The sequence below is a fragment of the Physeter macrocephalus genome, chromosome 1 (assembly GCF_002837175.3).
Source record: "Physeter macrocephalus isolate SW-GA chromosome 1, ASM283717v5, whole genome shotgun sequence".
Taxonomy (NCBI): domain Eukaryota; kingdom Metazoa; phylum Chordata; class Mammalia; order Artiodactyla; family Physeteridae; genus Physeter; species Physeter macrocephalus.
The window spans coordinates 29,857,004-29,866,993 of NC_041214.2; the positions used below are offsets into that span (position 1 = coordinate 29,857,004).

Below are 9,990 nucleotides of genomic sequence, written 5' to 3' on the forward strand. Positions count from 1 at the left end.
CTTAGGTTGCTTCCATGTCCTGGCTATTATAAATAGAGCTGCAATGAACATTGTGGTACATGACTCTTTCTGAATTATGGTTTTCTCAGGTTATATGCCCAGTAGTGGGATTGCTGGGTCGTATGGGAGTTTTATTTTCACTAAGGCAATTTTATAATAACATACAAAAAAGGAAGGAAGGGAGGGAGGGAGGGAGGAAAAGAAAGAAGCCCATGTTTCCTCCTAACTAGTGAAGCTACTTCCCTCACACATCAGCTTCCCATGTGTACTTTGGTGTGTTTCAGGACTTGGCATTGACTTCCATGGTCTGTTTGCCTGTTTCTGCATCAGTACCACAGTTTTAATCTCCATGGCTTCACAATATGATCTGGGTAGGGTGATTCCCCTCTTTTTGCTTTTCTTTTTCAAACTGATTAGATAATAGTAGGTATTTATACTTCCATATGAATTTTAGAATCATCTTGTCAGTCTCCCTGCCAAAATCCTCCTGAGATTTTGATTGTTGTATTCCTGAATATATAGATTAATTTGTGGGAGGACTGATCCCTTTACTACATTTTGCATCCATGAACAGAATATTTCCCTTTATTTATTCACATTTGATTGTATTCACATTTAGGATCATAACCTTTTTTTCTACCAAAGTCCTGTACATTTTTTGTTAGATTACTTTGTGGGTTTTATAGTTATTAAAAATGGTATTTCATTTTCTGGGCAACTTTTGTTGAAATTTGTTACTAGTTCTAATTGTCTGTTAATTCTCATAGGTAGCTTACAAATATTTATAATCTCCAAATAATAACAATTTTTTTCTTTCCACTCCCCATCCTTATCCTTACTTCTTTCTCTTGGCCAGTCCTCTGGTACTATGCAGGCACACTGGTGATAGCAAGCAGCTCTGTCTGGTCCTGACCACAAAAGAAAGTTTCTCCATTAAGCACAATTTTTGCTATAGATTTTGGAGGACAGCCTCTATCAGACTGAGGAAGTTCTTTTCAATTCCTAAATTTCCAAGAGCTCTCATTATAAATGGGTATTGAACTATATTCAATACTTTCTCATATCTATTGAGATAATCATGTTATTTTTTTTCCTTTCATCCATTAATGTGGTCAACTTAACTAATATTTCTTTCTAAAACAGAACCATCACTAGTTCCCAGGATAAACCCTACTTGAAATATTTAGCTGTCCTGATATTTCATTTAGGCTTTATACACTAATGATCCAAAGTGATACCTACAGCTTTTGTTCTTGTACAATTCCTATCTGGTTTTGGTATAAAGATTTTATGATAAATTGTAAAATGAGTGGGACAGCTATCTTTATCCTCCTATTTTCTGAAACAACTTGTAAATATAGGAATTATCTGATCGATGGAATTTAGTATATCTTACCTCTGAAACCATCTTAGCCTGAGACTTTTGTGGGTGGTAAATTACCATGTCTCTCTTTAGAGGTTAATGGTGTATTCAAGGTCTACTGATCTTAGTCTGGTAATCCTGGCATTTATATTTTTCTAGAACTGTATCTAGTTCATCCAGTTTTTCAAATGTCTTGATATATAGTCATTTACAATATTTTACTATTTTAATCTGTTATATCTGTAGTTATTTCTGCCTTTTTTCATTCTATATTTTATTTTCTATTTTTTTCAAGATCAAGCTTGACAAAGTTTTGCCTATTATATTAATCTTTTGAGAGAATGAACTTCAGTTGTTAATAATTTTCTTTCCCCTTTACCTTTATTTAAAAATTTTTTTGCTCATTTTCATCCCTATATTTATCATTTCCTTCCTTCTTTCTTATTTCTTGATCTAAATCTGTTCTTTTATGTTCTTAGGGTCAACTCTATGAGTTTTAGAGTTGAATCATTTATTTTCAGTTTTTCTTGTTTCATGATAAATTCAAAGTTATAAATTCCCTTACAATTTTTAACAGTTTTTTCATCATTATTCATCATTATTCAGCTCTCAGTTTTTGTAATTTCCATTATGACTTCCTCTTAAACAATGATTTTTTAAAATAGTAATATTTTAAAATATCTAGGTGTACGAGATATCTATACCTGTTTTTGTTTCCTAATTTAACTTCTTTATGATCTGCACAGTCTGTAGGATGGCAATTCACTGGAATACAGTGATAAGTCCTTGGTGGCCAGGTACATGATTAATTGCCATGGTTGTTCCATGTATGATCAAGTTATTAATCATTTCCTTTTAATAGTCTTTCTCCTTGCTTACTTTTTGTCTACTTGATTTTCCATGTTCAAAGAGGAATATATGAAAAATTTCAAGCCAAACTGCTGATTTATCTACTTCTCTATGCAGTTCTGTTAGCTGTTGGTTTATATTTCAGGTTTATATTATGCAGTACATATATGGCCATGATGATTATTTCTTAATTATGGCTCCTTTTATGAGCATATAACATCTTTCTTTGTCTTAAAGATATATCCGAGTTACAGTCTATCTTGTCTAAGATGAAAATTGCTACTACAGCTTTCTTTTGCTTCAAAGTTACCCAGTTGAATTTTTTTCATCTTATTTTCAGCCTTTTTGAGTTCATGTTAATCTCATGTTGTTTAATACTCATCTTAATCCCTTATTAGACCCATTTTCCAGATAAGGAAACTAAGGCTGAGAGGTTACTTAGAATCACCAGCTGTGGAGTGCTACAGCTGTGACCCAGATCTAGGTCTGTCTGTGCTTTTCCACTCCACCACTAACTCCTCTTAAGAAAACATTACATACCATTGTTTTCCTCTCTTACAGAAAGTCTAATTGGACAGAGGACTGCCCTCATGGGACCTGAGCCTTCACCGGTAGGCCATGCTTTCTAGCTAAGGGCTCCACAGACACTTTCATTTGATCCTCCTCATGCTGTATAAAGTGAACAGCAAAGATGCAATTATCCCCGTTTTACATATGAGGAGAGGCTCAGAGACTAGCACTTGCCAAGATCAATCAGGCGACCAGAACTCAAGATTTTCTCACCTGAGCCCAGCCTTCAAATCTTTTTCTCATGTTTCCCCTCCCCTTAAGCCATCAGAAATGTCAACATTTGAAGTCCATTTCTCAGTGTTTTTCTAACCTATCCCTTTTGCATTTAAAATTCCATCGCTTTAAACCTCAGTTTTCTCAACCACAAGACGGGTACAATACTACCAACTTCACAAAGTTCCTGAGAAAACTAAATAAAACAAGGCACGTAAGGTGCTCAGTACCCTTCCTGACTCAGAGTAAACGCTCCAGAGATGGTGATTCTTGATGGAAGTTGTACAGACGTCAGAGGTGCGAACACTGACACTTCTGACCTCAGGTACATGCCAAGAACAAGATCACGTGGGCTGTGTGTCCAGTTCTGTCTGACCCAAAGCCCGGCAAATTCCCCGGGTCTCCTAGTGCTTGCTGCTCTGTACTTTGGGAGACCACTGAGAAGGCGGAACGGAAGATGGGAAGAGGATAACACAGCGAAAGTGGTGGAGGAGGAGGGGGAAGGACCACGTAGATTCTTGTTTCTCTGGCCTCCGTTGATTGGCTGAGACATCTGTGCCCCCAGATAATGAGCTACAGATAGGCTGGGCCCAATGCCTGCGAGGCTCCACGGGAAACTGCCCAACGCAGGAGCTCCACAACGAGGTGGGGCAAAGCGGCCCAGTCAGAGCCTCTGTGACTTTCCCTTGCCAGGGAAACAAAGGGAAGGCAGAAAAAGAATCCACACGGCTCACTCTCGGACTGAGGCCTAAAGTCACTTTTGTACCAATTCCCACGAGGCTGGGGGTAGCCGGGAGTCTTTGGGACCAGCTAGGAAGAGAGACGCTCACACCACCAGGCAACACAAAGGGCTAGACTCTGAGTCTGAGCGATTCTCAAACTTTTCTGTATAAAAACACCACCTGGAGAGCGGGTGAAAACGTGGATTCTTGGTTGGGGCCTGGAAACTTGCATCTTTAACAAGCTCGCCAGCTTGTCCTGATCCTGGTGGTGGAGGATGTGGAAGCGTGAGCACACAGGGCCCCCCAGGCTAGAGGACCTGTGCCAGCCCTGGGACTGGGTGGCTTTTCTGCTCTCTGGGGTTCCCGACCAGGGCTAGAGAGTCACAGCCTGTGTTTCCAGCTGTCACTCCTAGGAGAACATCAAATTCCTACCAGCAGCCTGTGGCCCTCAATTCTTTTACAAATCTTTTGGACCACAAAGGGCAGGGGAGGCAAAAGCTAACAGGTGAAAAACACAGTATCACAATTCTGCCTCGCTTGAGGCGCTGCCCTTGCCCCTGGAAGGTGTCCTCCCTCCCTTCCTGCAGCCTCAGGTTTCTCCTGGCTGCGAGGAGTGAAGTCCTCATTCCTGTGCTGCCCACAGGATCTACAACCACGGGGATAATGGCCAAAAATCTACTCCCAAATGGAGACAGAGCTCTTGAAGGTTCATCTCCACGGAAACATGAACACCCTTCTGACTGACGTAGTACAGGTATGAGCATTTCCCCAAAGCAGGCCTGGAAAATTCGAAAGTTGTCGGGCCGTGGTCAAGTCACCAGGATCTCAGATGCTTGCTAGTCCGCCTGCAGGAGCCCTCGGGGAGGTTTCCGCAAGAAGGGGCCTCAGCCCGCATCGAAGGCTAAACTAACACAGTCATGCTGCTTTTCGCGCACTTGGGCCAAAGCCTTCCAGGCAAAGTGGGCTAATAATTTAATGACGGCGTTCTTTAGACATTGTCAAGAGAGTGGTGGTAATGGCAGCTTAGAGAGGAGAGAGAGACTGGAAATCAAACCGAGTCTAAGAATTCCAGACCAGCAGAGGCCACCAAAATGGCCTCTGCACATCGGTGCTTCCCTTTAGGTGGTCACGTGCCTTATGTCTTAAACCCTTTAGGAAAAATGATTCCACAGCAGTTGAGGAAATGGAGCCAGAGTGACGGCTGCATCCCATTGGGGGGTGGGGTCCACAGATGGGCTGGGGTTTGAGAGGCCTGGACAGGAGCTTCTGGCCACCAGACGCTCTCAGGAGGCAGGGGGTTGGAGAGCTTCACTCACAGAACTTGCCTGTCACTAGGTGACTTCTGCTCGCTCCCTCGCACAGGGACGGTGGCTCCTCCCGTGGAAGCAGGTGTGTGCGGACGCAGAGAGACACACAGACATACAGAGGTGGCCGGACACACGCAGGCAGACATACACACCAAGATATACACAGACACACAAAGACACACGTACACACATAGACCCACACACACTCAGAACTACAGACCCATCCACAGAATCACATGTACACATGTACACAGACCCAGGTACACACCCTCTTTGCTAGGAAAAAAAAAAAAAGAAAGCCTAACGCCTCTGCTCCAAAGGGCTTTTTTTTTTTTTTAAGATTTTTTTTGATGTGGACCATTTTTGAAGTCTTTATTGAATTTGTTACAATATTGCTTCTGTTTTATGTTTTTGATTTTTAACAATGAGGCGTGTGGGATCTTAGCTCCCAGACCTGGGATCGAACCCGCACCTCCTGCACTGGAAGCGCAGAGTCTTAACCACTGGACCACCAGGGAAGTCCCCCAAAGGGCATTCTTTTTTTTTTTTTTTCTCATTAAACTTTTTTAATGGGTCTCAAATTCTGTGACAGATTTTTGGTCAAGTTGTTTCCATTAAAAAGTACTGATTTTAAAGACTACTAACTTAAAACTGCCACACCCAAAACAAACGGTCCACAAAACATTCTCCTTCCCTTCTGAAGGTTTTACGATGCATTATCATTAACCAGTCTTTTGCTATTAAACTTAAATGGCCAATCGAGACAAACAGTTCTGGGGCCGTTCTTCCACCACTGATAAAGACTGGGGTGGCAGGTATTGGGGATAACATTCATTTAGCCTTCTGAGCTTTCTGGGCAGACTTGGTGACCTTGCCAGCTCCAGCTACCTTCTTGTCCACTGCTTTGATGACACCCACTGCAGCCGTCTGTCTCATGTCATGGACAGCAAAGCGGCCCAGAGGAGGATAGTCAGAGAAGCTCTCAACACACATGGGTTTGCCAGGAACCATATCAACGATGGCAGCATCACCAGATTTCAAGAATTTGGGGCCATCTTCCAGCTTTTTCCCAGAATGACAATCAATCTTCTCCTTCAGCTCAGCAAACTTGCAAGCAGTGTGAGCTGTGTGACGATCCAGACAGGTGCATATCCAGCACTGCTTTGGCCTGGATGGTTCAAGACAATCACCTGAGCTGTGAAGCCAGCTGCTTCCGTCGGTGGGTCACTTTTGCTCTCACCGGCCACACTGCCACGACGAACATCTTTGACAGACGCGTTCTTGACACTGAAGCCCACATTGTGCCCAGGAAGGGCTTCACTCCAAGCTTCACGGTGCGTTTCGACAGACTTCACTTCAGTTGTCACGTTGACTGGAGCAAAGGTGACCACCAGGCCAGGTTTGAGAACACCAGTCTCCACTCGACCCACAGGGACTGCGCCAATACCACCAATTTTGTAGACATCCTGGAGGGGCAAACGCAGGGGCTTGTCAGTTGGGCGAGTTGGGGGCAGGATGCAATCCAGAGCTTCAAGCAGTGTGGTTGGTTCCACTGGCATTGCCATCTTTACGGGTGACTCTCCATCCCTTGAACCACGGCATGTCAGCACTCGGCTCCAGCATGTTGTCACCATTCCGGCCGGAAACTGGCACAAATGCTACTGTGTCGGGGTTGTAGCCAATTTTCTTAACGTAGGTGCTGACTTCCTTTACAACTTCCTCGTATCTCTTCTGGCTGTAGGGTGGCCCGGTGGAATCCATTTTGTTAACTCCAGCAAAGAGTTGTTTCACACCCAGAGTGTAGGCCAGAAGGGCGTGGTCACGGGTCTGCCCATTCTTGGAAATACCTGCTTCAAATTCACCAACGCCAGCAGCAACAATCAGGACAGCACAGTCAGCCTGGGATGCGCCTGTAATCATGTTTTTGATGAAGTCTCTGTGTCCTGGGGCATCAGTGATGGTCACATAGTACTTGCTGGTCTCGAATTTCCATAGGGAGATATCAATGGTGATAACCACGCTCGAGTTCAGCTTTCAGTTTGTCCAAGACCCAGGCATACTTGAAGGAGCCCTTTCCCATCTCGGCAGCCTCCTTCTCGAACTTTTCAATGGTTCTCTTGTCGAGGCCACCACGGTTGTAGATCAGATGGCCAGGAGTGGTAGACTTCTCTGAATCTACATGTCCAATGACAACGATGTTGATGTGGGTCTTCTCCTTTCCCATTTTTGCTTAGGTTCAGCGGTGGCTTTCACGACACCTGTGTCCTGGCGGCAAACCCGTTGCAGAAAAGCCCAAAGGGCATTCTCATACACGCACTCCTGCTGACTCAACTGACGTTGCCGACGCCCTCCCCACCCGCAAAGAAGAGAGAAGACCCTTTTCTGAGTGTCCTGCAGCGATGGGGATGGGATACAAGGAGGCCGCGCTGGGCTGTCGTCCTCCTGAGACAGGCCCTGCTCTCTGTGGGTGCCTCTGCAGTGGTTTCTCCTCTACCAGAAAACGGCCCCTCATTTCATTCACTTTTCTCCTGATGAAGCACTGACTTTCATCCCTTTTCTTCTCTGTTCTTGGGAGGTAAACATTTAACCATGAAAACTGCTTTTAAATCTGCCCAACTCTGCTTAACATCACCCTGCTAAAAGGGCCTTAAGGGAAACAATTGCTTTGCCAGCTTGGAATTCTGTCTAGCACTGTTCTAGAATCCATAGATTCCTTAACAGCACACCCAACCCAGCCTGCGAACTGGCCTAAGTCGGCTGGACCCAGCAGGACGACAGAGCAGATAAAACTCCAAAGAGAGTCATCGCTGAGGAGAATGCGGGTGCCAGGAGCCTGTCACCCTTGCTGAGGAATAAGGGCTCGGAGCAGAGACGACTGCCCTGAGCTACCTGCAGAGTCGTTTCGAGGAGACCTGAGTGTAATCCTAAGTCGCCAGAGAGTTCAGTGATCCAGTTAGGTCTGGTACAGCCTGGAGGGTAAAAAAATGTATCCTCTTACTTATAAAACTAGTAAAAGGCCAAAAACATCATCATCTTCTTCCTCCTCCTCCTCCTCCATGCTGATAAGGCCAAGGTGAGGTAGAAATGAGGATCTTTAAAGTCCTTAAGTTTTGACAGGTCGGTTTAACGTGTAATCTGCGTAAAGAACTGGAGAAACAGGGACTGAGATTTACATTGCAGATGTTCACTGCGGCATTCATGCCACAGATTTTTTTTTTTAAATAAAATTTTTTAATTTATTTATTATTTTTGGCTGTGTTGGGTCTTCGTTGCTGCACGCAAGCTTCCTCTAGTTGCGGCGAGGAGGGGCTACCCTACGTTGTGGTGCGCGGGCGTCTCATTGCGGTGGCTTCTCTTGCTGCAGAGCACGGGCTCTAGGCACACGGGCTTCAGTAGATGTGGCACGTGGGCTCAGTAGTTGTGGCTCGTGGGCTCTAGAGCGCAGGCTCAATAGTTGTGGCGCACGTGCTTAGTTGCTCTGCGGCATGTGGGATCTTCCCAGACCAGGGCTCGAACCCGTGTTCCCCGTATTGGCAGGCGGATTCTTAACTACTGTGCCACAAGGGAAGCCCCACAGATTTTTATTGAATGCCTATATGAACTGGGCACTGAGCGAGGAGCTGAGTGTACAGACAGGAACAAGAAACACACCTGAAAAGAACATTCGATCTGGAGAAAAAGTTGGACATAAAAATAGGTAAGTGCAAATCAACACGGGAAGTGGAGTGGGTGTGAGAGAAGGGTCCCAGTGCCGGTGCCTGAGCTTGGACTTGAAAGAGGAGTCAAGGGAGTCAGACTGACAGATCAAGGGAGAAATTCCAGACAGATAGAGGAAACACCCCCCACCTCGGCCTGCCACAGAAACAGGGCAAACTGGGACATAACCAAAATAGTGATGTTAGAGAAATGGTCAGGCAACTTCTGGTCTATTCGTATTAAGGATATCATAATCCTTACGAATGTTTTTGAAGAATGTTTGTAAGACAATGTTAAGGACATAAAAACAAAAAATTTTTCAAAGGTACAAGTTTTCAAAAAACTTCTCATAGACCTTTTATACAAAGGAAGTGCACCCAAACAGAGGGTGTATCTCTGGGTGGCAGGAATGTAAATGCTTACTCTAATATTTACTTGTAGACCATTTCCACATTTTCTAACATGGGAATATTTGCACTTTTATAACCGGAAAAATGAGATTTTTAACCAGTTACTTTAAAAAGTAAACAGAAACGGGCGCGAGCCGCGGCTGTCGGCGCGGACACCAGAGACGGGCGTGGGGCGCTAGGGCTGCTGCTGCCGCCTCCAAGAGGCCTGTGTGCGAGCACAGGTCACTCTCCACACCGCCCCTCCCAGGAGCCTGTGCAGCCCGCCACTGCCGGGGTCCCGGGATCCAGGGACGGCTTCCCCGGGAGAGAGCGCGCGGCGTGCCTCGGGCTGGTGCAGCGTCACGCTGGCCTCTGCCGCCGCAGGCTCGCCCCGCATCCGTGCCCCTCCCTCCCCCCAGCCTGAGCCAGACCCCTGAATCAGCTGCTCCTTTAACCCCGTCCTGTCTGAGCGAAGGGCAGACGCCCTCGGACGACCTACGTGCAGAGGCGGAGCCAAGTCCAAAGCTGAACCCCAGGAGCTGTGCAAACAAAGAGGAGAGGGGGAGGTCTCTCCCAGCAGACTCAGAAACAGCGGATTAAAGCTCCACAATCAGCTTGAAGTGCCCTGCATCTGTGGAATACCTGAGTAGACAGTGAATCATCACAAGTTGAGGAGGTGGACTTTGGGAGCAAGAGATGGTATTTTCCCCTTTTTCTCTTTTTGTGAGTGTGTATGTGTGTGCTTCTGTGTGAGATTTTGTCTGTATAGGTTGGCTTTCACCATTTGTCCTAGGGTTCTGACCATCCCATTTAAAAAAAATTTTTTTTTAATTTTTCTTCTTAATTATTTTTTATTTTAATAACTTTATTTTATCCTACTT

At 45.2% G+C, this 9,990-nt stretch overlaps 1 protein-coding gene and 1 pseudogene across 4 annotated transcripts in view; both read right to left on the reverse strand.

The window, feature by feature from the left end:
• ESYT3 (extended synaptotagmin 3) overlaps window positions 1–9,990 on the reverse strand; it is an 87,187-nt gene that overhangs the window by 66,922 nt on the left and 10,275 nt on the right. The window lies entirely within an intron of this gene.
• LOC102991076 (elongation factor 1-alpha 1-like) lies at window positions 4,664–7,328 on the reverse strand (annotated as a pseudogene).